Source organism: Mauremys mutica, chromosome 14 (assembly GCF_020497125.1).
Source record: "Mauremys mutica isolate MM-2020 ecotype Southern chromosome 14, ASM2049712v1, whole genome shotgun sequence".
NCBI classification, from domain to species: Eukaryota; Metazoa; Chordata; order Testudines; family Geoemydidae; genus Mauremys; species Mauremys mutica.
The window spans coordinates 25,007,540-25,035,039 of NC_059085.1; the positions used below are offsets into that span (position 1 = coordinate 25,007,540).

General features: G+C 37.9%; 1 protein-coding gene and 1 long non-coding RNA gene across 4 annotated transcripts in view; one reads left to right on the plus strand and one right to left on the minus strand.

Moving 5' to 3' along the window:
• Positions 1-27,500, plus strand: part of ZNF536 (zinc finger protein 536) — a 349,438-nt gene that overhangs the window by 135,967 nt on the left and 185,971 nt on the right. The gene's annotated exons all lie outside the window — the stretch shown is intronic.
• On the minus strand, positions 3,868-8,483 carry LOC123349045. Its single transcript, XR_006573336.1, has 3 exons — positions 8,430-8,483; positions 8,250-8,341; positions 3,868-3,991 (listed from the first exon to the last, which is right to left on the minus strand). It is a non-coding gene; the product is annotated as an uncharacterized LOC123349045 (long non-coding RNA).

Here is a 27,500-nt window from a genome sequence, read left to right on the forward strand (position 1 = left end):
TCAGTCACTCAGCGTCTTTGGCAGCACTGAAGGGCCCCCCACCGCCGAAATGCCGCTGAAGACCCAGAGTGACTGAAGGCCCCCCTCTGCCAAAATGCCACCGAAGACCCAGACCACCGCTGGAACCCTGAAATCTCGCTGTAAGATCAGAGGCAACAATATAAGCAAGGTTGTTTTAGACAATGCTACCAAACCTGTAGCAGGAGGGCTAGTGGGTGGCCCATCTGGTCAGGGGTAGGCTGAAATACTAGTGTGATATTTACAGGTCATGCTCTCTTGCCACGTGGCGTGGAGTATGAGATACTTGAGAATTCTGTAGTGAGAACTCCAGAGAAATCAGAACATCTGCTTCTTTATTTTGGCCCAGCTGGAGCTCATTGAAGGCTTCCCCCTCCATCTGTTCAGTGGAAATTTCCATCCATTATTTCCCCATCTCCCTGTACAAGTACACAGTTCTAGGTGTAACGCACACACCTCCTGGGTGTGGTGTTCTGTCCCATCTAGTGGCACTGAGACCACTTAGAGAGAGAGAGAGAGAGAATAAGTCTGCGCTAAAGCATTAGCTAACAGCCAGTGGGGTTTTAACTCACGTGGCAGAGGCTCATGCACTAAGCTCCAGAGGGCCAGGTTTCCTGATGACTGGTGTCTGTCGGTGTTACTAGGCCCGTTCCTTATTCTCTTCACCTCTTTGGGGCCTGAACCCCTCTTCTTCACCTGGCTTGGCCCAAGCGTTTCAGTTTTTACACAGAGTTGAAGACTGGGAGCGAGAGAGAAGAGCCATGGATACTGGAGCACTTCTTGATGTTAGGGCTTGCTTCTGACTTCTCTGGGACAGATAAGGGTGGTGATAATTTAGAAAAGCAGATGTATCTCTATAGACAGCACAATTTACTACATTGCACTATAGCTGCTATTGTTGTGACAGATCTCTGAGTATTAGTCTGGCTGTAGGTGGTGATTACACAATCCAGGAATGGGGCAGAAAAGAATAATCCCATTATATCCTGAGGCATAAATGTTCCTGCTGTCCCTTACTCCACTGTTTAAGCTTTGCCCTATAACAGGCCCAAGTAATGATAAAAATCTGGGGACAAAATCTACATTTCCAACCTACCCGATCTTGTTATCAGAATTGGTGTATCCCCTTAAGGCTGAAGCTGAGAGGTAGGCTGTACTCCCCATCTCTAACCCTGTCCGTATCTTCTCTAGCAATGGCTTTTTATCCACATTTCATTTTGGCTGTCCCATCCATTAGGCTTCCTAATAATTTCTTACCTGTACCTCACATAAATCTTTTGTAAGTGAAAACTGAACTATTTATGTCTTATCTAACATCGAGGTGGGGGAGAGGATATTTATCAAAGACCAGATGTATCATTTTCCCTTTTAATAATCTAACAAAACTACACACAGAGGGACAGAAGCAAATCTCAAAAGACTTTTTGAGACTTATGCATAAAAAAATCATCAGCACTCTTAAATACTTTAGTCTTTCCTTTGAGATTTTTGGAATATTGTGTATGATCTCACTGAGACCAATAGGTGATTCAAAGACATTTGTGAACTATAACAAAAGCAAACAGCCATTTTTTCCTCATTTGAAGAGAAGTCAAAAAGAAAGAACAGAAGAAAAATACTTTTGATTTTGAGTATTAGCTGAAGCTTGATGGTTACATGAAAATCATGTATATTTAAAGAGGAAAAATTACAGAAGTGAAAGTTGGCCATTACCACTCTGAATCTGTCCAAAAGGTTCTATAAGTTTTATTTAGATTTTATAGACATAAGTCATTTAATGTTATTTGTTTGTAAGTCTTTCTACATCAAGCACATTTCTCTTAGAAGGGTATGTTTCTGCTGTTTTTCTGCAAACAAAATAAATAAAACAATGACTTTTGAAGAACTTTGTGTCATTTCTTCTTTCAAATATTCTATTATTCTTGAATTTTATTGGCTTTTATAAAATAATTACAACACTAGTATAGCAGGCAACATTAAGTCAACATGCAATCACAGATACCACACAATGGTATCAGAGACACCACCGTTATTTGCTATTCTATGTAGAAGTAGTATTGTGGTTGCTCAGATATCACTGTGTAGTAAGTATATGTAAATGTGGATTTTCTGGTGGTGATCATTGTATTATACTTATAATCAACGTTGGTTTTGGCATAAGAAAGGGAGGGGCCATCACTGACAAGGACAAGCAATAGTGAAGTACAAATACAAAAGTGTTCTGCTGTTGTACTTTGGGTGGCTCTATGAAGTCTGGTCACTAAAAACGTTTCATACTTTGAACAAACTCAAAGAACAAACTCACTTGCACTGATGTGAGAAGGACCGGGGAAATGACTTGGACGTTAAGATAGCATGGTGTACATACTGAACTTCAGCCAGGAAAATGGACACAACTGGACTATTGCACAAAGAGCCTTGTGCTTGTGCTCATCTATTGCCAGACCATATCTACCTACTCACAGAATTCAATATATTTTGTATTCATGTTTCACACAAAGAGTTTACATCTATGAGGAAAACTGGTCTCTGGTAAGCCTTGAACCACCTGGCTTCCTTCATACTTTGGCTCCATATGGAAGACCCATTCCAGAGGCTGCCAGGAGGTGGAGGGGGAAAAAAAGAAACCCATAAAACTGCGGAAAGAATACCAACTGTCCATCCGTTGTCTTCCACTGAAAGAACTGTGACAAGGCCTGGAGCTATTTTAGTGGTAGATAGAACTGAAGAACTTACAGCTGTTGGTGCAATTCATGCTCATCAACTTGCAGCCATTCTCCTCTCAAATCCTCAGTGGTGAACAGAACTAGAAATTTCAAAGGTAACTCAGAAGTGTAGTGTAGTGACCCTGGCTCAAGTGCTGAGCCTCTTGTGGAGGGACATTAATATTAAAGGTGGAGCCTAGTGGGCTTATTGCATATACCTTTCCTTTTCTGAGCAGGAACACTGAACAATCTAATCAACGATATGAGCAAAATCAAATACTTATGTAGGTATATACAGCTGTATTTGTGCTGTTGCACTATCCAAAGAACATATCTGTAGCTTTACGTAGCATGAGTTGCAAAAAGCGATTCATTACAAAGAACTTGTATAGTATTGCCAATGAAAAGTGTTCTTTTCTTCAGTGTTTTCTATGTTCTCTCCTTCCCTTTTACAGAAGCCTGGACTAATATAACTTCAGACAATGATTCTCCACTCCCTTGCACTTTTCTGTAGTCATTTACACCTCTGCAAAGTAAGTGGAAAACGCTACCACATCAGAACAGTAGAATTTTGCATCGAGTTTGCACTCCTTCTGCAAGGTACAAATGTCTACATAAGGTGCAGGACAATAAAGAATCAGAACCACGGCGATATTTATTATGATACTGGTAATATATAACACCATATTTATTTTAATTTCTCCCAAGAAGTATATAAAAGTACATTTGTGGTATTTCTGCCAGCTATATTAAGCCGCAAGTGGCCAAGCACGCTTGTACATTTATGCTGCACAATTAGAGGGTAGGTGAGTGGGACCTCTTCCGCTGATGTTGCTTTATTGTGGTTTCTATGTAATTTCTGTGCTGGACATAGTCGGTCACTTGAACCAATGATGCCTGGCTTTAGACACCTACAGCTTCGGTGGAGGGCTTCCAACTGATTTTTATATTATTTCTTGCAACCCTAATTTTTATTTCCTGATGTGATTTTAAAAGTATTGTTGACTTGAAATAAACTTTCCGAGGCCAAGGAGCCTAGAAGGGAGGCAAGCTTTTTTTAAGTTTAAGAAAAAAGCAAAAACCAGCAACAAAAACCCAAGTTTGTTCTTCAGCTGAATTCTTACTGCTCTAGGATTCTTTGGCCAAAGAAAATATCAGACATTAAGTAGCAGAGGGTTTACTTAAATTGTAGAGTAAATTTTGGCAAGCGGACAGCAATGTTTCAAACCTTGTGTTTTCATTGTTGCTGACTCTGTTCAATGAAAGGTCTGTAGGAGAGAAACCAAACAGAAAATGAAGATTACCACAGTGGGAGTAAATATACAGAACGTCAATTTTTTAAGAAGTATGTCAGACTCTTACAAAAATGTGGTAATTTGCAGCCTTGGTCTCTGCTAAGCAATCTGTAAACACCTACTGTACAGTAGGTGGTTTTATAGAAACCTCAAAATTTCTCAGATAAATTTACAGGAATTCCATAAATTCTTGCAAAATGTTACATGAAGCACCTTTTAACTGATGGTTTTGTGCAGGCCTCCATACTGCTGAAAAGAAACAAAGCATTAACTGCAACTAAGACCTGTATCTTATTTAAGGCAATGGGATTGAGTTATTCTCAGTAACATAAATGAAATGACACTGAAGTCTATAGAGCTGAAACCAACAGGTTGTATTAATGTAAGTGAAAGAAGAATTTGGACATAATAGCTCATATTTGCAATTACATCCAAAATACCTGTAGGACATGAGTATCTTCCTGATCTGTATAGTATCTGAAAATACTGTGGAAAACATGGACTCTTTCTGTAAGGAATTCTTTCTCAGTCCACCCTATGAACATTTTTAACTTAGAAGGATGAGTGAACTGTTGAGTAGGTAATAGAAATTATGTAGGTGTTTCAATTATAGACATATTTTCAGCTGTGTCCCGAACAATTACATTGTACCTATTTATTATTTTTGTAAGAGTGAAGGATAAGGAAATGACCCACAGCAGTTGCACAGATAAATCAAGGAGAAAAGAGTAATTCTCTAATCCTACTTCCTGGTCAGCATTGTCCTCTGAGGTGTGCCTGGGAAGGGCAGATTTGTAATCTGGGAAGCATTCCAGATTAGTTATTGGTGATTTCTTTGTTGTTGTGCCTCATTCCAGATTAGTTACTGGTGATTTCTTTGTTGTTGCGCCTCATGGCACCAATGGTTGGACTAAGTGGCACTTTATACTGGCTGACCTACGCAGGATTCCTCAATCTGTCACAATGCCACCAGCAACACTGAAGATCCTCTCTTAAAAATGGGTGTTTGCCGGAAAAGATGTGCCATGCTCAAAAGACTCAAGTTATCCATACAGTCAATTGCATTCTAAAATAGAATGTGTGCACTAACATTTCAATTACCATTTTACTAGACTCATGCTATGGGATGTTCCAAGAGTACGTTCTGTTGGGTGAGATGTACTTGGCCTACACAAGGGAGCTGGGAGGTGGTGGAGGAGGAAGAAGATGACATGTCCTCCAGCACTTTGTTTATAAGATCATCCTTCCAACTATCTGTGCCTGCATGGGTGGAAAAAAATTGTTTCAGCTCTTTCCTGGAGACATGTATCATGCCGTGTTGCCAGCATATGGACTTCCCTTTCAAATATTCTTCAGATTGTGAACATTAAAGGCAGATAAGATTTTGCATTAGATTTATTGAAGATGTACCTCCATATCTTTTAAAATTTGGCTTGCATTTTACCTTAGAAGCTGCAAAATTAAACAAATGCTTGCACTATTTGTGTACTGCAAACTTCTTGAATGAGCGTATAGCATTGAGAAAAAATAGTTACTAAATAGGTGATAAAATTCTAGTAAATGTAAGGGACTCTTGGTTAAGTAGTTGCACGGCATCATTGTGTAGCATTTTTTGCTGCATGTGCTGTGCTGATGGCACTATCTGATGCAGTAAATCTAGGGCTTAGACTTGAGTCCTGATTCCCATTTACACTATGCCCCCTTTGTACTGCTTTAGCAGTGTAAAGGGGCCTTAAAGTGGGCGTAAATGTAATATATGCATATTAAAGCCTCCTTTACACTACCAGAGTGGTGTGAGAAGCCTGTGGTGTAAATGAAAATCAGGCCCTTGAAGTTAAGGCACACTCCTCCTGCATCAGGCTTACCATTTTCTAAACTTTTGGTGCCGCATGGATCATGAAGTTAGTGAGCCAAATTCAATCCTGGTATAACCTCATTCATTTTAATGGGTTATATCAGGGATGAGTTTAGTCAAGTGACTTGGTGCTGAGCATGGGAATATTGCTTGGCTCCTTTCCTTAACCTTCTTTTCCCTAACACTTAGAGGTGATCCTTTCAGCACTGTTACTGAACTCTTACTGCAGCTTTCCTTTCCTAACTCTAACTAGTCATTTGAAGCTTTCCCACCCTTCTCCTCAGGTAAATGGGGCTGGAGTTACACAGTGGTTCTACGTATGTTTACTCTATGAACAAAAAATAATTTCTTCAGTTGCTGTTTACCTCTAAACGATCTTTCATTATCAAGTTGTTTAGTTGAGAAGAAAGAGAGACTACTGTATTTCTTTGTGCTGCTGAATAGCATCACTCTTTTTCTCAAGGAGGCATTAGACAATGGCATATTATTGTTATTCATTAGGTGATCTCTCGCCTGGTAGAACCTCAGTGACACTGAACCTGAAAGCAACAAGAGTACAAGTGCTAGGATGCCTGGAGGTTACTGACTGTCTGTATCTTTTTGAAGCAGCTATCCAAGATAATTTTAAAAGACCTTAACAGTGAGTAGCCACCCCTGTTGAGGTAATTTTCATCTCTGCAGTATCTGCTGGTTTCCTGGTCCACCTTAGGCTTCTGCCATCACTGTTATAATGCTGGAAGCCAGGCCCTACCTAGCAACAATAGCCATATTCAATAATTTAAACTTTCATAAAAATAGCACTGCTGCTGGTAGAGTAGTACCTATAATATGTTACATCCTTTCTAAACATAAAAGAAGGCATAGTTCCTGACATGAAAAATGTACCATAGTGAATAGAATGAAAAAAAAAATCCCTTCTCCATTCACAGAGTACACAGTGCTGTGCAGTAGTCTTTTTTTGTTTGTTTGTTTGTTTTTTGTTTTGTTTTTTTGTTTTTGCTGGTCTTTGTGATGACTGAATAGTTTGCTAATTTACTCAATACATTTGAGCTTTTTGTGTTATCTGTGAACAGCTCATCCTATTTTCAAACTTATTAACTGTATCTATTTCACCCCAAAGTTTCTATGGATAATTCTTGGTCTGGTCTTAGCTGAATCACAAGCAATTTATTATGAGTTTCAAATCTGAGCTGTTTTGATTGGACAGATTGGTCATATGGTATGTTTTTTTCCCCTCGTTGGGTAAGCATAACTCTTAGAATCTGTGTGAATACTTGAGATTAGAAATTCGTTATTTCCATCAGTATTATGCAATATTCTCTTTTCATGTGCTGTATCGGTAAATATTTCTGCTAGTCCACTCATTTTCTAGAATATTCATGATGGGCAAAAAAGGGATGCAAAGTTAGTCAAAGCATATTCAAACATATATTCATTCTCCACATACTTTCCAAACTCAAAATTCTCAAAGAGAAAATTGAAAGGAAGTGTGTTTGCTTACGTAAATCCACAGATGGGATCACTTGTGTCTCAGTAAGAGAGACACTAAAATGGCTGCTTTATCATAAACAACTTAAGAATAAGAATAGTTTATGAGGCAAAGTGTTTCCTTTACTTAACATAAAACCAGCAATAAAAGATTTAAGAATACATTCCACTTCAAAAGCCTGATGAAGATGGTAGAGGTGAGGCTAATGCAAGAAATGTGTAGATAGTTTAGAGATGTGTAAACCTTAAAACATATTCATTGTGAGCTACATATTTTAATGCTTATGCTCCATCTTCCTTCTACTTCACAATCACATCGATCCTTTCCCATTCACAGCACATAATGTCCCTATAGCAACTACAGCAACTGGTTACATAGAAAAGTAATATTAGGAAAGTATTTAGTGTATATTTAGTCATTGCATGCAGCATTGCCCTTTTAAATAAGAAGGAAGAACCATGTGATGAACCAGCTCTCCTAAGACCAATAGACTACTCCATCAACCATGGGCCAGAACTTAAGAATTTAGGATTTACTGTTGGCTTAGAGTAAGCAAGCATGTATCAAAAAGATGAGTGCCATATTTTCAAGTCCTTACAGACAACTGTAAAATGCATGGGTGAAATAGATTCAGTAGGGATAAAGTTGAGAAGTCTGTAATGGAAATGTTTGCCTTTGTACTTATTGTTGTTGCCTTTGTACAATAATATGTTTTCCCTGAGGATGTTTGAGAAATTCGATCACAAAATAGAAAAAGAATGTTTGTTCTGAGTAAAGTTTGGAAGGATTGTTCTGATGACACCTGTAAAACATAATTATAACTCCCATAGCTGTTTTCTCTCATATTTAGAGAGGAAAATTCTTTGCCTGTAATCTCAGGTGCATACCTGTGGAAGGTTTAGATTCCTTTAAGCAGTATCAAAGTAATGATAACAGTGTGCAGCTGCTAACTGTCTTTTCCTTGTTGTTACTCGCCCAGCTGTTTAGAAAAGAAGAAAAATTGAAAGAATATCTCTAATCAGCCATATGGCACAAAGTTTTATTTGACACAGTGAGTTAAAATGTACATTATTGGTCAGCCTCCTAGATGCAAATTTTGACGTAGCTTTTTGGGAATACCTGTGGAAAAAGGAACAGAGAATTAGATATATTTAATTCATATTACTTTACATTAATTATATAAATACTTCCTGTTATCTCAATGGTATGTCTGCCAATGGATATTACTGTACCCCTAGCTGAAGCAGAGAGATCATATACACATAATATGCAGTCCAAGAAAGGAGTGTTCAAAGTACAGTGCCTGCTGCAAAATAACCATCCTACCCCTCAGATAGTAATAAATAGGAACCAACTGTTCAGTTGAAAATGACTTATGTGTGATAGGAAGGTCTGAAATAAACTTTACAGTTTTCTTGGTATAGTTATAAATGATAATATTAAGGAACCACATGGACAGCGCCTGTCCTTCAGTACGAAGGAATGAAAGTCAGTAAAGTTTAACATTACTTTGTTTTTAACAGGTAGGGCAGGTACTACAAGGCTAGCAATTAGACCCAGGAGATGACATTTCAGTTTGGTGTGGTTTCGTCACATATCATGACTTAATTTGCATGCTGTATAATTTGCCATGCTAGCTAAGTCCATTGGTCCCTAGGGTCTGGTGCTTATAGTAGTAGCCTATACCTGCTGTTTTAGAGCAGGAGTTCTCAAACTGGGGTCGGGACCCCTCAGGGGGTCACAAAGTTACTACAGGGGGGTCGCAAGCTGTCAGCCTTCACCCCAAAACCCCACTTTGCCTCCAGCATTTATAATGGTGTTAAATATATTAAAAGTGTTTTTAATTTATAAGGAGGGCAAGGGTCGTACTCAGAGGCTTGCTAAGTGAAAGGGGTCACCAGTACAAAAGTTTTAAAACCACTGTTTTAAAGGGAGACATCACTCTACATCCAGAATGTACCCAATCAGTGCAGTCCTTGGTTTAAAAAAAAAAAAGCTTTCATTTTGCCCTTATTTTAAGTTTCCCAAGAAGGCATGGGATTGAAGAAGGTCTGTATGCAAGACCAGATTGTTTCTGAAACCTTTTGGAATGCAAGGACTATAAAGATGAGATTTGAGGAAAGAATTTGTGTGTGATGTAGGTGGGTCTCCCTTCTACAAATTGCAATATGATGTGAGTCACTGAGGGTCTGAGTTTGAAAAGGTGGGCCTAATTTCTGTGCACACTTGACTATATTTATATGTGCATCTGGCCAGTTAGATACTCACTTGGTTATTGTGACTTCAAACACCCCGTTTGGGGTAATTATGAAATTACACACATACATTAGCACATCTAACTTTTTCAAAATCATGCCCCAAATAAACTGCAGGTATTTTAGGTGGATGGGTATCCTAGTGATGCTGTTCATCCCAATACTAAGAGAATTTTTTTTCTCTATAAGCCATTCACAGTGATGCTGTCAGAGCATTATTTAAAGTCACATTCTGATTCGCTGGTTGAGGTTTCTTGATGATTTCACATCTGGGTGCCAAATCCTAGAGGTATTGAGTTGGGAAATTATTATTTTGGATAAGAAAAGACAGTTTCTCAGTTTTGCTGCTAACAACAATCCACCATATTCTATTTTTATTGTTAAAACATAAACACATTCAACTTTCTATTAATGGCTCCGAGTAGTGTAGTCCAGGTAGGGAAATTAACTTTTCTGTATTTTAAGCAATATCCTTTTTGTGGTGCCTATTGTCCATGACTTGTATCCGATACAGTACTAATAAATGTTTTGTAAAATAAAAACTATGTTTTCCAGGAACAGCCACTCAAGGGATCCTGCACTGTCCTACTAATATATAATTTGATACTATGGAGTGTTTATGATCTCTGAAAAAATAAGTGTTGTCTCATATCATCCATACAGTTATTTATTTCCTTGAAGTACAGGTGATCACCCTCCAGCGGGCATTTGTTGTACTAAGAAGCACTATAATTCAAAGTACCACTAGGATATTCAAACCAGTATGTGCAAATATTCTGAAACAAAACCTGCTTCTGATGCCCATACTTCTATCGTTCCCATTGCTTCCTGCTCTAGATACTTAACAGGCTTTGACCAATATAGTAGACTTTGTTGCATGACTCCATTTTTAGTTGCTTGTGGCATATTATGTAGTAATGTTCACAGTGCAGTTAAGATGATTCCTTGAATTACCACTGTCAGGTGCTTATATTCTTATTTTCTGGGATTAAGAACTGCCGTTTTCATTGCACTATTGCACTACTCAACCATATGTTTTAAAAATACAAAATTAGAACATATTTACTTCATCCAATTAAAATTCAATCCTTCATATTTTTTTTATGCTTAGTTCCATATTCCATTCATTGTGAATGATTTTACTATAGAAATGGATGTCAAAATTTTAAATATATACTCATCTGAGAAAATCACTTATAAAATTGGAGAACTTTCATAGATGCATTTTGGCAGAAAATACCATTACAAGCCGGACCATTGTTGATTCACATTGCCTGTCTTGTATTCTATAATAGCTAGATTTGGGATGGAAAATGCCCAATGGCATTTTAACATCTATTTTTACTACCCGTTTCCATCAAAAATGTACTGTTTTGTATCAGGATCTTTCTGAGCCCTCCTTCCCACATATTAAGAGATTTTGCATGCCCTCATGTCAGAAAATGACTTTCTACTCTCCCTCTCTGAGAGCAGAAACCACAGAAAACAACATACAAAATGTTTTCCCCCATCTTTACCTTTTCAGGTATGGCAGCCCTAGGACCCAAAATGTTCCACTGCAGATGACTGTCATGCATATGATGAGAGCATCTGAAATAAAATGATATTATTACAGGATCTAATAATGCAATGGTTGGAATGGTCTAAATGCAGTGATGTGAGTGAATGAAGCTGAAATTCAGATATGTAACTTATCCAAAGTACAGGGATGAAATGTAGCTCATAGAAAGTAATACTGGTAAAAAAAAAATTAAAAATCTGACCTTTTTTTTTCCTTTATGAAAAATATTTGACTTCCATGAGAAACTGGCGGCATCATTTAAAAAACAAAACAAAACAAAAAAACCTTTCCTAATTGTTGCAGTCCAACCCAATGTCTTTGCTTTATTGAAGGGTGCCAAAAGATGCTGCTGTCAAAGGACTCTGGCATCTTTGAGCTTGATATGCTGCCTGGAGTGGAGAGAAAAATTGTCTCCTTGCTGCCCACTCCACTTCTAAGCTGAGATGGCTGATGGATTCTCCTTGAAGCGTTTATTTGTGGTCTGGAACACAGTATCTCAGAACTCTTTCTCAGCTAGACAAGAAAAAAATGGAAGGTGAAAATGATCATCTAATATAGTCCTTATTAATGACATTGTCCTCAGGATAATATACTTCAACACAAGGCAAGGGACATTTGCCTTATTTCTGGTGATGCTCATTTGAATGCTAGTGCATGACTGCAGGTGCAGAGGTGTAGAATTTTGAGGGCTTGACTTTGCTCTCAAGCACACGAGCCTAAATGAGAAACTTCAGAAAGTCAATTGAATTACTCCAGTGTAAAACTAGTTTGTCAGAAAAGAATCAATCCCCAAATCTTCTTTCTTCAGGATAGCCTAGCATAGTGTCACTTGTAGTAATAGTCCTCATTCCAGTACTATATCTGTTCTGTACAACTTCCTTTTAGGTGTACTTGGAATATAAATCCCAAACCACCATCCTTCTAGATGTCAAATTATATGGTAGGTCAGGATTGATGACAACTTTTGTTCAATCGCCTGCCCAGCGTGCACATTTTCCTTTCTGGGTATAGAGGCCCTTTTCTGAGACGCTAATATTCAGCTCTCTGGGGTTTTTAAAATCATATTTACAGTCTCTCAGACTGGCAGCTTTGTCATTGGCAAAGTTCAAAGTTAAAATGAGAATAAGAAAGTTACTTTGGTTAATCTATGTGCATAAAAGTTTCAGCTCAAGGTCTCTTTGCCAGCCAGTGCTCTGTTTATTGTTTGGTGGTTGAGCTCATTCAGTACCTAAACATGGCCTTTAAGAATCTCTTGATGACTGAAGTCATGCTTATATTGTACTGTGTGTCTTAAGTCAAAAGGAAGAGCTGTGCAAACTGTGTGACTTAGAGTATAAAAGTCCTTGAAATTAGCCTTGGTTTGGGCACGAACTTCTGCAAAGAAGTAGTGATTTGCTAAAATGTGTTCGTTTTCATGAGTTGCCCATAAAAGCTAATGACAAACATTTTTGTTGTACAAGTCAATTTAATATTTATCCTCTGTCTCTGACTGGCTCAGTTAATCTCATGTGATCAGAAAGGTTAATCTGGTTCAGCAGAATCCACTTTCATTTGTTTTTTCAAAGGAAGAGAGGTTGTGTGTTAGTTGAGCTCCATAACTTTTCTAGAGAAGTCAGGAACAAATTGTGTCTCTCTGACCCTGGTGGACAGTGATATTCAGTATATCATCCTCTTCGATACCTCCTGTTACTGAGAATTATATTATTTATTTATTTGTTTATTTTACTTTTTGGCTCATATAGTCATTATATCCCATGGTTAAAAATGGAAATTTGCTTCCTTGAGATCAGATTTCTGTGGTTGCAATCAGAGCCAATTCATAGTCTCTTTTTCCAGGATTGGCAAATCAATATAAGTAGGTGCAAATCCATTAAAACCAAATCTTTCATATGGGTTCTCATGGGAAGAATGGGTTTGTTCACGTTGAACTCTGACTCCTGTAAACTAGTTTTCATGCACAAACTTGTGAACTCATGTTAAGCTGAACTTGAACCTGAACTATAGCTGTAATCAAATGCCTTGACAGGTCCCATAAACATAATCACAAATGTGTTGGTATTATATTGGGTGATTTTTTTGGCTCTAGCTACAAATGCTGGTTAAGATGCCTTGTTGAAGTTTCAAAGTAAGTCACAACACTCTCACTTTAATAGCCTCAGTTTTACCAAGGAAAGGTAGCACTATCGCCTCTTTCTGCCAGGGAAGACTATTCCGCCGTGCTTGCTTTAAGTCACTCCTAGACATAAGACTGCACCCAGCCTCCTATGATCGATCTCACCATCATTTCTGATCTTTAATGATCTTTGATTCTGCTCATACACAAATTTCTTAAACCACGTAACGGTTTAACATGCACATTTTGTGTTTACACTTCTTATGGCTTACCAGGATCCATTCTGACAGTTGCCACCAAAGGAAGGTCCCATGGAGATATTCCAATCGAGGTTTGCACCAGAGCTTCACAAACTGCTTCGAAAAAGCCCCTGTTCAAACAGAGCCATGTATTGTTGCTCTAGGGCTCTGTCAGTTCTTGATTCCATTTCCAAGTTATTTCTGGGAGTTTTCACTGAAGCCGTGTCAAAGGAATCATTCTGCAGGTGCCAGTCTTAAATACTGCCCAACTGGGAGAAGATGAGGTGAAACTAAGGACCAGATCATTGTCCTGATTAAGTCCAAGAGGACGAAGGAACTTAAAATGTCCTTAATTGGGCAGTTGCGATGGTCCTAATGCAGGGAAATCCACAATTGAGGTAAAGCTGGCATAGCCTACTTTACATCATGCGATGCCTCATCTCATTCTGCTGTAGGGGGTGTAAGACAGGCCAGAAAACAAAGATTGGGACAAAACTGACACCTTTCCACATTTTCTGTGGGGAAAAAATGAGAAAAAGAGAATTGGACAGAGTTCAGCCTGGTTTTCCCACTTCCTCAGTGAGTGTCTTAACCACCAGGCTGTTATTTGTCTCTCTCTTATCTCCCACCCCTGCTGTTCACTTTATATAAATAAATATTCCTTGGACCAGCACAACAGACACTGATTCTGTAGCATGGTGTTTAGGGCACCCACTAAATCAGGGACTTGAACCAGGGTCTCCTGCATTTAAAGTGAGCACCTGAACCATTGGGCCATAAGCAATTCTTGAGTGAGTCTTTTTCTCTTGAAATTCCATCTGCTGGACCTGAGGAGCATTTCATCAAAACCAATATGTGTCTGTGAATAGTTTCAGTTTAGACAAATCTACATTTTCCCATGACAAAAAGGTTAGTTGAAAAATTCCCAACCAGCTCTAGTGTTTCAGGGGAGGAGAGGTTGGGCTAGAATGTGCTGTACTTCAGAGTTGTTGAATAGGCTAAATGGGCCTTCCAGAACTGTTCTGGATATTGTAAGTTAGAGCAGCTCTTTGGCCGACATTTGCAGAAGGCTAGTTTGTCACCAATTGTCTCAAAATGAAAGTAGCCTGAAGCTTCTGTTTCCCCCTTCTCCATTTTTATTTATTTTAGCGAATTTACTATTTGCGAGAGATTAGAGATTGAGAGCAATGGGTTTGAAGCCGTCTATTCGTCACCAGAAAATATGCAATGCAGATTTCCCACACACAGTCCGGCCAGTATGCGCCAATATCTATGAAATAGTCATCAGGTGGTGATGATCACTACTGAGTGTATTAAGTTTTGAATGGTTAGTCTTTAAGTGAAAGACACTCCATGTCTCCCAGCATCTTATTTTGTCTGAAGTGGATTTTAGAAAGATCTTTACTTGTATAATGCTTCTACTTTCCTTTTATGTTAAATTATTATTCTCCTTTATACATTATTTCCAGTTCCAGCAGCATTTGCAGTCTGTCTAAATGTTCAGTCTCTTAACTGAGGATTCCTGACAAATTAATTGATAACTTGTTCTACTTTTTTTCTGGGCTGGATGTTTGTCACTCATGTGCTGGCAAAGGCCACACCTACTGCTCTATTGTAAAAGCAGCAAAGAGTCCTGTGGCACCTTACAGACTAACAGATGTATTGGAGCATGAACTTTCGTGGGTGAATACCCACTTCGTCGGATGCATGTCAGACATTTAGATAGGGAATTTTTCCAGATAGTTACGCTTGGAGAAGTATTGAGTAATGCTGTGATTGATTCTCAAATTTTCTGCAGAGGGCTTGAGTAGAATGTACTTTGTGAATCACAATGATACATTTAGCTAATTTTCCAAATCCGGACAGGATCCCTGCAAATTGGCCATTGGAAATTGATGCAAGTTTATTCCAGATAACAGACAGTGCCAGTTGCTTTGCTGCCACTACCTTTAGAACGCAGTGGCTGGTGATACCTGGTCTGGTTCCCCTGGGTAGCATGAATTCATAAGCTTTTACAGTTTCCGTGCATGCAGGCTTTTTAGCTAGATCACCTCTATTTCTCACTGGAAAAGATGAGGTACAGTACACCCTGTCTTTTGCCTCATATTTGAGTAGTTCATATACAGCAGGACATTTCACCATGGTCAATATGACAAGATCTACTTATATGGATCTATATGATCTACTTATCCACTATGTTGTTCAAATTATTCTCCTAAACAGCAGTCAGAGATCATTTCAGCAGGTTCTTTTCAGTTTAATATCAAATACCTAGCTCTTATATAGTAGAGCTCATAAGTAGAGCTCAAAGCACCTGACAAAGGAGGTGAGCATCATTATCACTATTTTATAGATGGGGAAACTTAGGCACAGAGAGGTGACATGACTTGCCCAAGGTCACCCATCAGGCCAGTGGTTGAGCCAGGAGTAGAATTCAGATCTCCTGAGTCCCAGGCCAATGCTCTGTCTGCTAGGCTATGCTGAGTCACTGATCCTGAGCTCTGTATTTTTTTGTAGATGGATTGTAAATCTTTCTACATTTGGTGTTTAACTTGAATAGGTTAACATGAAAACTATATTAACTACTTAATAGGTTGAAAACTCTATACTTCTATAATCTAAGTGCTTTGGGAGAGAGACCATCTAGGCATTACTACAATACAAATAATAAAACACAACTTGCCTACGTTTAAATAGGTTCATTTGAGCAATTAACTACTTCTAAGCTATAGTTACTAATAGGCTCAACTTGGAGCACACATGTTCCTCATGGAGTATCCCAGAGCTATTAAGCTTGACACAACTGACTTTGATTTACAACTACAAGTACTGCTCACCAAATAGTTAGAATACCTTCTTCAATTTCCTTTAGATGAGAGTGTAAGTCTCACCCACAGATGGAGTTTATATCAATTTAGAGGCATTCAGCTTATTGGAGAGGCCTTTAACAATCATGGTGGCCTAACAGGCAGTTGAGGAACTTTTCTAATACTATTTTCACATCATCTGCTCTTCTCATAGTCAAGGGGAATCATGAAATACTCCTCCACCTAGTGTTAGCAGTGTTAGCCGTGCCAGCTCACTGATCAATTTATAGATGAATATAAACCAATCTTACCAACTCATACTTAAAATCCAGAGAAAATCATGTATGAACAGAGGTAACATCAATTTTAAGTTAACAAAGTACATAATTTTTTATGTAAATATTTTATTTGTTTTCCCTGTGGGCCTGAACCTCCCAGTTCCAATCTGGATTTGCACTTTCCCAGAGGTCAAGGATATTTAGAACTTGGAGATTTGTAGTGAGGTAATTTCTCTATGTAAGGATGACTTCAGGCAAAGGCCTTCTTACTTTTGAAGTTGAGGATACATAGCTAACTTTACAGTCTTAAACGTGACTATTTTTAGCAAGGTGAAAATTTTTATCAGATTTCCATTATAGGAAACTCAGGACATTTACTTCTCTCTATGCCTTGCTCTTTCCCATAAAGGGAAAGAAACTACAATTATAATGAGATCGTAGTTTCCTATTAAAAAACATCTGAATCTCCCCAAAGTTATGGCATATTTTGTCAAAGCAAAACAATGGGTAATGTCAAGAATTTGGTCTGAGCCCACAGCAGTGTTTTAATCAAGGTCTAAAAAGACCAAGAAATTATTTTATTTTAGAATTTTGATTTGGAAAATGAAACCTAATACAGAGTAATAATGAAGGCCCAACCCAATCAACTTCAATGAAGTCATCAACTCAATGACTAATGACGCTTATGAATTCTCAGAGCCTGATTAAAGTTACAAAGAGTTATTTTAATGACCTTATAGAAGCTATTGGCAATTCAACATTCTTGTTGAAGTGAGTATTGCATGCATATTTCAGAAAGAGCTTTAGTAGGTATATGTTGGCATTTGAATGGAGCTTAGTCAGATGTGTTTTATAGTAACAAATATAAGCCAAAAATTCAGCATGGGTAAATATATAGATTTAGTCTTAAATATGATCAGTCTCAAGATCCCAAATGTAGTTTCTAAGATTGTTTGATAAAATAATATGAGAATTTGCTTTGAAGATTAAGATATGTCCTTAATGCGGAAACACTTACTGATGTTATAAGTATTATTTATTTATTTGGCTAGCTGTAGCTGTAACTGGTCTGGGATCCTTGAAATGGTCCTGCTGTTAACAACTTTTTAGTACCAGGGACACAAGTTGGTGTGGGTTTATATGCTTGAGGTACTGCTTTCTGGAGTCTTTACAGTTCTCAGAGAATGCTACTGAACTATAATGCTCAGGTTGGTGCTGTGAAATTACTGCAGCTTTATCAAGTTGATGCATGGAATCTAGTAATATAGTGACAATTCATGTTTAAAAATAGGCACATTTTTTCCCTTGAAATACCACAGAAATGTACAAATCAGAGCCACTTTGTCTTTTTCTTGAACCTTCCACCACAGTGAACCATACACCTCTTTAGGTGCCAAATCCTCACACTGGTGTAATTGTCGTGGCTCCGTTGAAGTCAACAGAGCTATATCAATTTATACCAGCTAAGGATCTCACTCTTGGCTTGACAACTTTAATTTATATTTTAGAATAAAGAAGGAAAGAGAAATAGAATGATATATAACACCTTTGTTAGGTACTAAACCCTGAAGACAGGATAACTTTTTAATTGAAAGCAGTCAAACTATGTTCAAGTCAAAGTAAGAATGAAGGATATTGAAGTGTGTGTTTGGCTGTGGCAGGATTTGTTGGACCAGATCCTTATCTGGTATAAATCAGCATAGCACCATTGACGTTAATGGAGCTATCCTGATTACACCAGCTGTGGATTTGGCACATTATGTCCAAAATGCTTAAGTGGGATCTCCTGTTCCTATGTCTCTTGTAATAAGCAATCAATTTTTGAATTAAAATACCGTATGTGTTTTTGTAAAAACTTACTAGCCACAAGTTGGTTATTCTTTCCTAAGTGCATTTGTCTGCTAGTGTTTACGATCGACTCTGGGCATCCTCAGCTCATAGAATATAGAAATGTTGGACTGGAAGGGGCCTCAGTTAGGACATCTAGTCGAGTCCAATGCCATGAGGCATGACTAAGTAGTACCTAGACCATCCCTGACAGGTGTTTGTGTAACATATTATTGAAAACCTCCAATGACAGATATTCCACAATCTCCCTTGTTAACTTATTCCAGTGCTGAACTACTCCTACAGTTAGCAAGTTTCTTAACCACTCCTACAATTAGTAAATCTCCCTTGCTGCAATTTAAGCCCGTTACTATTTGTCCTGTCCTCACCGGATAAGTAGAACAATTTAGCACTCTTCTCTTCATAACAACCTTTTATATACTTGAAGACCGTTATCATGTTCCCCCTCTTCTCTTCTCCAGACTAAACAAACCCATTTATTTCAGTCTTTCCTTGCAGATCATGCTTTCTAGACCTTTAACATTTTTGTTGCTTTCCTCTGGTTTTTCTCCAATTTGTCCACATCTTTCCTAAATATGGTGCCCAGAACTGGACACAATACTCCATTTGAGGCCTTCTTGGTGCTGAGTAGAGTGGAAGAATTATGTCTCATGTCTTTCTTACAACACTTACAACACTTCCGCTAATACATCTCAGAAAGAGGTTCACTTTTTTTGCAATAGTATTACATTGTTGACTCATTTAGTTTGTGGTCCACTATAACCCCCAGATACTTTTCTGCAGTACTGCTTTCTAGGCAGTCATTTCCCATTTTGTATTTGTGAAATTGGTTACTCTTTCCTAAGTGCATTTGTCCTTATTGAATTTCATCCTATTTATTTTTCCTGTTTGTCAAGATCATTTTGACTTCTAATCTTGTCCTCCAAAGTGCTTGCAACCCCTCCCAGTTTGGTATTGTCCACAAACTTTCTAAGTGTACTCTTTATCGCATTATCCAAATAATTTATGAGAAGATATTGAATAGAATTGGACCCAGGACAGATTCCTGGAGCACCCCACTCGATATGCCCTTCCAACTTGACCCTGCCAGCATGGACCCTCTTTCCCTCTACATTTTTAAAAGAATTTTGCAAGCAAATCTTTTAATTTCTAATCATAAAATTTCTCTTTTGGTTTTGGGTTTATTCTATCTCTCGTGTTATTCACCACTTGGGTGTTTGTGAAAGGATCAATGTATGCACTGACCAGGATTTGGCAGGGGGTGGATTTGAATCACAAAAGTGAATACATTATTTGACTTAGGTAAAAGTGTTTTCTGTGGTTTTTTACCTCGTATAAAGAAAGATAAAATCCTATGTAAATAGCAAGTGTTTTTTCTGTAATGAATGTTCCTTTCATTCTGCATTTCTGTATAATATTGGAAATTATGTTTTTATTAGAGGAGACCCTGGAAGGGAGCCAACAAGTTTTTCTTTTAACCTGATATTTTGGGCTCTGATCTTTGTTAAAACTACAATGGCATGTATCTAGTACAGTCAGAGGTCATTTCTATAGCGACTTCCATTTCCTATCATTTCTGGGGAATGTTTGTTTTCAAAACAAAGAATTGGGTTAAAGCTTAAGTATCATATTTCAGAACATATTTCAAACTGAAATTAAGAATGCTAAAACCTTTCCTTTAAAGGTCAGATGTTATTTATTATTATTATAAAAGTGATCTGTGATTTATGAATTTAACTTCTCGTAAACCTTCTTTGTAACAGAATATGCAGTCAGAAGCTTAACATTACATTGTTTTCCTTTGACAACGTATCCACGAGACCACTGCAGCTGTTCCTTTACTCACAATAGCAGATTAATTAACACAATCATATGCTGTTGGCTCCTACTCAATGAGTAGGTCTGCAGTGGGATAGATAGGTAAATCCTTTAAATGTGTATGAGATAAAGGATATACTATAGTAGTTTCATAACTAGCCAGTTTTGCTTCTGACTAGTCAGCCCTATCAGCAATGGTTCACTGACTACAGAAGCTGTAAGCTTACATTTCAAAGGCAGCCACACCTATTACAGAGCAATAATGCCTGAATCTTTGCAAGACTCAAATATGTAAAAGCACAGGACCTCTCAGAAATCAGTATAGTCAGCTCTGCCTTGAGCGTTTTGAGTCTTTGGGGTTGTTGGTTGGCTTTTTTTTTTTTCTAATGTTCAATCATCACTTTCCCTAAATATCTTCCTCTGGCCATTATGCACTATTTTATCCATTTATGTATCACAAATACTTTAAAATAGTGATCATGGAATCAGTTTTTAAGAAATAAAATAATTTTTCAGCCATTTCTGTGTTTGTTAATGAACATATGAGCAGTTAAATCTCCTTTTTGTGAACAAAAAGCAGCAGCATGTAAGTATTTATTTGGAAATTTTAGCTGACATTTTAGTGGATTTTAAAAATCTTTGTTACAGATTTTTTTTTTTAACTTTGAAGACAAATGTCTATTTGGGGAACCAGGGAGACAGGGAGAGAATTTAACTGAATTTCTATGAGATGTTCTAACATCCATAAGCAGTAATTTACTTTTTGTTGTTGTACTTAGCACAAAAACTGAAAATGTTAAAAGTTTTATTAGATTAAAACTGGCTCATTTTCTAGACAGGAGGATCAGATCTTGGAATGATTTTGGAGTCAAAACTCCCATAGCTCCATTTCACTGAAGTCTTGTCTTCTCCATATTGTATTGCAATTGAAGTTATGTGCTTTTATATCTTCTATTCATTCTATGTAATGCTATCAATACACATTCTGATTGCAATAAAACTTATAAAAGTATAGGATGTGATTGGATGCAAGCAAAACTCCCATAGAAGTCAAACTTCAGCCTCAAACACTGAAAGATGGGAGAAAACCAGACTCGTAATTGAGGATCTTTTAGAGCATCATAGATGCTGAAAATTAAATTGTGCACAGATGACATCCAGTTTTACATCTTTCTCAGTTGTGATCAGCCCTGCACCCATATAGCCCACTGCGTGAGAGAAAATAGCACATTGAGGCTAGTCAGCTCAATCTCCATCAAGATAGAGATGATGATAGCAAAGAGAAATATGTTGAAGATTTGCTGGTTGAAGTGTTGACCTTACCTTCTGTAACGTGTACCTGCCCTACAACTCTGTTACCAAAGCATAAGTAGTCTCAGGGTCTTTTGCTACTAGATGCGTAGTTAACAACAGTTGCAATGGATCCTTTCTTCCACTTCAGACGTGGAGGACATTGTCTTTTCTTCTCCTCTAAGGATACAGCCATAGCAACGCCTGTATTTACCACAGCCAGATTAGACTTGTTTTAGCACACTATCCCTGCAGCTGATTGTGAAGCCACATGGAAACCTGAAGTGAGGAAACACGTGGCATCCCACTGGTGCTTTGTGTGCTCTGCCATTTCCTTACTTGGCTGAAGGTTTTCTTTGAGATATAGATCTTCTTATTTAAACCCTATACCAGCTAGTGCCCAGTGTTAAAGGTTCTGCTAAACCCAAAAGCTTTCCATATTTTCTCTTTCCCCACAAATTTAGTAAGGCAGTATTTAGGAGATTGAAAACCTTTCTTGAGTTGATCAATTGAAGCTGCTCTTGCTAATCCTACAGGTCTCTCAGAATTTCTGTTCTGTACCCCTAACTTGAAAGTCTCGCAACTTAATAGCTTTAGATGCATTTTCCCATTCCTGTAATTCAAAACAAACACCTTCTGGGTCTTTATTCAGTAATATAGAGGAGATCTAGAAGCTCTATCTTTTTTCTGGAAAACAAAGCGTTAATAAAAATTAGGATCATACAGGTGCTGTAGGGAGGGGCCAGAAAAGCATTTGCTCCAGTAGTGAGAAGGAAGGGGACTTCCTGGAAAATAGATGTACTGTATTCTGAACACAGGGCTATGTGCCTGGATAGGAAACCATGAGTTGAGGAATAGTTGTGTGTTACAAGGCCATGCTGGAATTAAAAATGGCCTTGTTTACATCTTTAATGCATTCACAGTTCCTTTTGAGTTTGTTTCCTAGCAAGGATTTCTTTGCAACTGTCCATAATATGGAGTGACACAATAGTACAGATTTGCCTGATAGCCTGTAGTTACTCTGATGACTATGTCTTTTGGTCTGTCAGGTCAGTCATAGTTAAACAATATAGTAAAAGACACATGGATTCTAAAATAAGTAAGTTCACTGTAGAGCAAAGTGAAGCATTAATTTCAGGATGCTCTATACCTTCTGGGAGGAAGTGTGGCCCAGTACGAAGGACACTGGACTGGGAGTTGGGAGATCTGAGCTGTATTCCCTACTGGGATATCTTGGGCCAATAACTTTGTGTCTCTGTGCCTCAGTTTCTTAATTTTTATAATGAGGATGATATTAATTATCTTTCTTTGTAAAGTGTTTTGAGACCTATGGAGGAAAAATTCTTCATAAAAGCTAATTCACATTGTAAAGGACATATTTATTATGCACAGTGAAAAGGACAGGAGTACTTGTGGCACCTAGAGACTAACAGATTTATTTGAACATAAGCTTTCGTGGGCTACAGCCCACTTCATCGGATGCATGTAGTGGAAAATACAGTAGGAAGATATATATATATACACAGAGAACATGAAACAATGGGTGTTACCATACACACTATAAGGGGAGTGATCAGTTAAAGTGAGGTATTATCAGCTGATAATAATAAATAATAAATAATAATGATAATAATAAAATAATAATAATTATTATTATCCTGCTGATAATAGCTCATCTTAACTGATCACTCCTCTTATAGTGTGTATGGTAACACCCATTGTTTCATGTTCTCTGTGTATATATACATTTTCCTACTGTATCTTCCACTGCATGCATCCGATGAAGTGGGCTGTAGCCCACAAAAGCTTATGCTCAAATAAATTTGTTAGTCTCTAAGGTGCCACAAGTACTCCTGTTCGTTTTGCAGATACAGACTAACACGTCTGCTACTCTGAAATCTGTAATTATGCACAGTGTTATACTTCCAAAAAGTTATGCTCTATAGGTGAAGTACATATACAGTATATCGTCAGTTAGCCAAACTTCAATTAGCTGAAAGTCCATGCTATTCCAAACAAGGGCATGTCCTCTGATATCTTTTCATTACATTGAAAATACCTTCAGTTATCTGAAATCTTGATTGTCCAAACCTTTCCAATGTCCTCTATGATATTTGGGTAATGAAGGGTGTTCTGTATTTACTTTTGATACTGGTATCCTAAAACACATTCACACACACTCTCTTCCATTAAAGTAACTGGGAGTTTTGTCCGTGTAAGAATTGGAGGATGATTAGACCTAGAGTAATGATATCAGATTGTGCCCTTGTTTTCCACACAGAAATCCCCATTAATTTCAGTGGGGAATTTTGCTTAAAAATTATAACTTGATGTGGTCCAAAGTCAGAAAACCTCTTAAGTTTACTCCCAGTGCCAGATAAAACTGCTAGAGATACAGGGCATGACACAGCACAAGACCGGATTTCTGTGGAAATGTAAGGTAAGGGTGCTTTGTATGTTTTGTTTTTTAAGATGACTGTGAATAGGTGAGTCATCAATGGTGCCCTGAAATGGCAAGTAGTTAGATTCCCACAATGATAATGATTCGTTACTGTCAGTGACCTTTAAAATACGTTAACATTTTATCACAAACAGCAGAAGTTACAGGATAAGCTTCTATTAGTATAAGGGTCTTTCCGTCACCACCGTAAACCAGCCTTCTATAGAGCACTTATTAAATTGCTTTTAAAGATGCATTGAGTTTAGCACCACTAAGTTTATCATGACTTGTATCTTGAAGAGAAAAAAGGATTTAAATCCATTTAATTCTTTATAGATATTTTGTACTAATAAAGTTTGAAAAGCTGGGCCTCAAAATCAAAATAACTATAAAATACAGGACAGGACTGCTCTACTGTGGGGGTTTAGTCTTCCATGTTCAATGCAGGGGTCTCTTGTTGACAAAAAATCTTACACAAAGATCAAAGGTACAAGGGGCCATTGACTGATCATAAGCAAGGCATTCCTTGGATTGTTTGCATGATACATTATTATCTGAATTTTATATAGTTGTTTCTCAGAAACCTGAGGAGTCTGTGGCACACCCTTGTTGCCACCACTCCTTCAAAGTTCTGCATTTAAACAATCCACTCTTTTTAACCAAGGAGGGTTCCATGGGGATCCCTTCAAAGCTTATCAAGCATCTAAGCTGTCCTAAGCCAGCTGTTGGATTCTCAGAGCTCAAGCAAGAGTGGGGCAGATAGCTTTTGGGGGAAGAAAGTTGAGTAATGAATTGTCCATGAAAAGCACCATCTGTTCCCCATTGTTGGATGTAAAGAAAGGGTGGAATGTTTGCTCCTTGCCTGTTATGACGCTAAGCAGGGAGAGGGGATAGCCCTTGAGTTCCTGAGTCAAAACAAGACTGAATGAGGGTTTGCAGGGATGGGATAAAAATGTGGAGTCCCAGAAGGCTGTTGTGAAGCCAGCCAGAAGGGTTGCTGCAGAGCTATGCCTTGCGATCCTCTTGAAGTTGTGTGGAAGAACTTGCATCATCACCAGCCCTAAGAATGACAGTCCCTACTTGGGAATGGAACGTGAGATTTTCATGTATCAGTACAGATCATTAGCAGGGCCACAGAGTCAGCTACCATTTTTATTTCAACAAAATATTTTATTGTAATAATAGCACATAATCATATCTGGCCCATAGTTTTGCTAGTTAATTTACTAGTAGGTTGTTAAATCTTTGAAATGTGCATTAATATAATGAATAAATCATAACAATAACATATGGTACTAGAGCCATAGGGGGTTATTTTCAAATAATGTAATGCTACCTAGGGCCTGAGCCAGGTGACTAGTGACATAACCTCCAGGAAATATTAAGGTTTGTGCCCCATAGAAAATAAAATCCAGGAAAATTAACTGCTAGTGAAGCTTTTTAAAGTTTAATAAGAAAATCAGTCAGTTACTGAGAGAGGCTTACATTTGGTGCAAATGGATGGAATAGTTCTTTTCAGTTAGATGCACGGGCATTCTTGTGTTAGTATCTTCATTTTCCTCTATGGACAGGAAACTCTATTGAATATATTCCACTAAAAAGAGAGAGTGATTGAATCTTCCAATAAGTTTGCTGTACTTGACAACATTATGGAGAGGAACAGATAAAGGCAATTTACCTTTGTGATGATATGATATGCTAGATTGCATGACTGCATGCTGTATGTATGGTAGACAAGTTTTGTTCTAGATTTGCTGGCTGCTTTTGACAGATGAGTGTCTGTGGCTTAATTTATAAATGAGGGTTAATAAAGAGCTTAAAGAGAGAGTCTAACTCAAGGGTTAGATTTGAAGTTGTGGTCTACTAACGAAAAGTACAGTTTTGCAAAAAATAGCTGTGGATATATTTGATAATAATAGTTTGGGATTATTTTTCATACAGATATTGAGCAAAATAAAAATAAATAGTCTACTCTCTAAAGCTAACAATGACAAGGGTTTTTTTAACTTGGTACTACGGATCTCATCATAAGCTGCAGCATCTTTTGCTTCACCATGCAGGTGGCGTGCAGATCTGGTTGATCTATGGTGAGCTCATGCAATAGCAGGATGCCATTTCCATGATATCAACCCCCATTGCCTTTACCCCACACAATGCCTTCTATGGGTACAGCACAGGAAATAATGCCCATGCATGGAACGGGTAGACCATGTGCAGGATAGGCCAGTGCTAGATGGCATTTCCGCCCGTTCATGTCACCCCATAGGAAAGCAACAAATAAGATAATGCTGATTCAGCCAGAATAATCACATTTTCTTTATGCCTCTGAAACACATCCTTTCTTGAGGGGACGAATGGTGGGAGAGGGAGGGCAGCAGGTCAGATGTGACTTATGAGGGGTAGCCCATAACAGCATAACTCTGAGAGGGAGCCAGGCCACCAAGAGTTAGCAGGAACTGAGCAGCATGCGTTGTGGAGAAACACGGTGTAAGAACGGATGACCTGGGAATCAGGCATACCCCAGGAGATTGCAGGCTTCAGGGGCTAGTACCCACCTTGTTCCCCGGGTCAAACCCTGTCCCTACATAATGAAATTAAAAATTGATGGGTTTCCATGGTCCTGGATGAGAAAAAAAACCCTACAACTCAGAGGGTCTCACCCAAAGTGATTGAGGAACACAATTATTGATAGGATGTATGAATTATATAGAAGATATTATAAGAAGCACAGTTTGGTTGAAATGGTTAAATATTCAGTTCCTTTCTTCTTCATTACTTGTGGATTTTCATTTTACTATAGCAATGGCTGGCAACAGCTCAGGACTTGATTTGTCAAGACAAGTATGCTCAGCAAACGAATGATTACATTTTATATGAAAGCTTTATCACTAAATCTGAAATGAAAATATTACTTGCAGTAATTATAAGTAGAAGTTTATAAAACAAAGATATCCATTGGCAGATTATGCCCTTATAATGTAGCTTTTAGCCTACCGAAGTTTTTTTTTTAAATAGAAATTTTGCCCTCATATACACTAATAAAAATAAATCTGTTTCCGATTACTAACTATGCAGCACAGGTGCTTGTTTGTTATGAGAGAGGCATGTTCATTAATTTTCAGCTATGAAAAGTGCACTGTGCCATAAATATACAATTCAAAATGTACTGCTGATAAATGAATACACAGATTGTTAATGTGCCAGAGTAGGGTATTGGGCATAAAACACATGCCAAACAGGAGCACATTGGTGATGTGCTAATGCTTTTAAATCTGAGTTTAAATGTAAGCACATAACCAGCTTTTTACATTATTGCACTAACTTTTACCAGAATTTAGGGCAATATCTATTTGATGGGACATCTTACTTTCTAGTATAATAATATTTTACACCCATATAGCACTATCATTCAGGGATCTCAAAGCACTTTACCAACATTAATTAACTAAGCCTGTCATTTGGGTAAACTGAATTTTACAGCAACTCAGT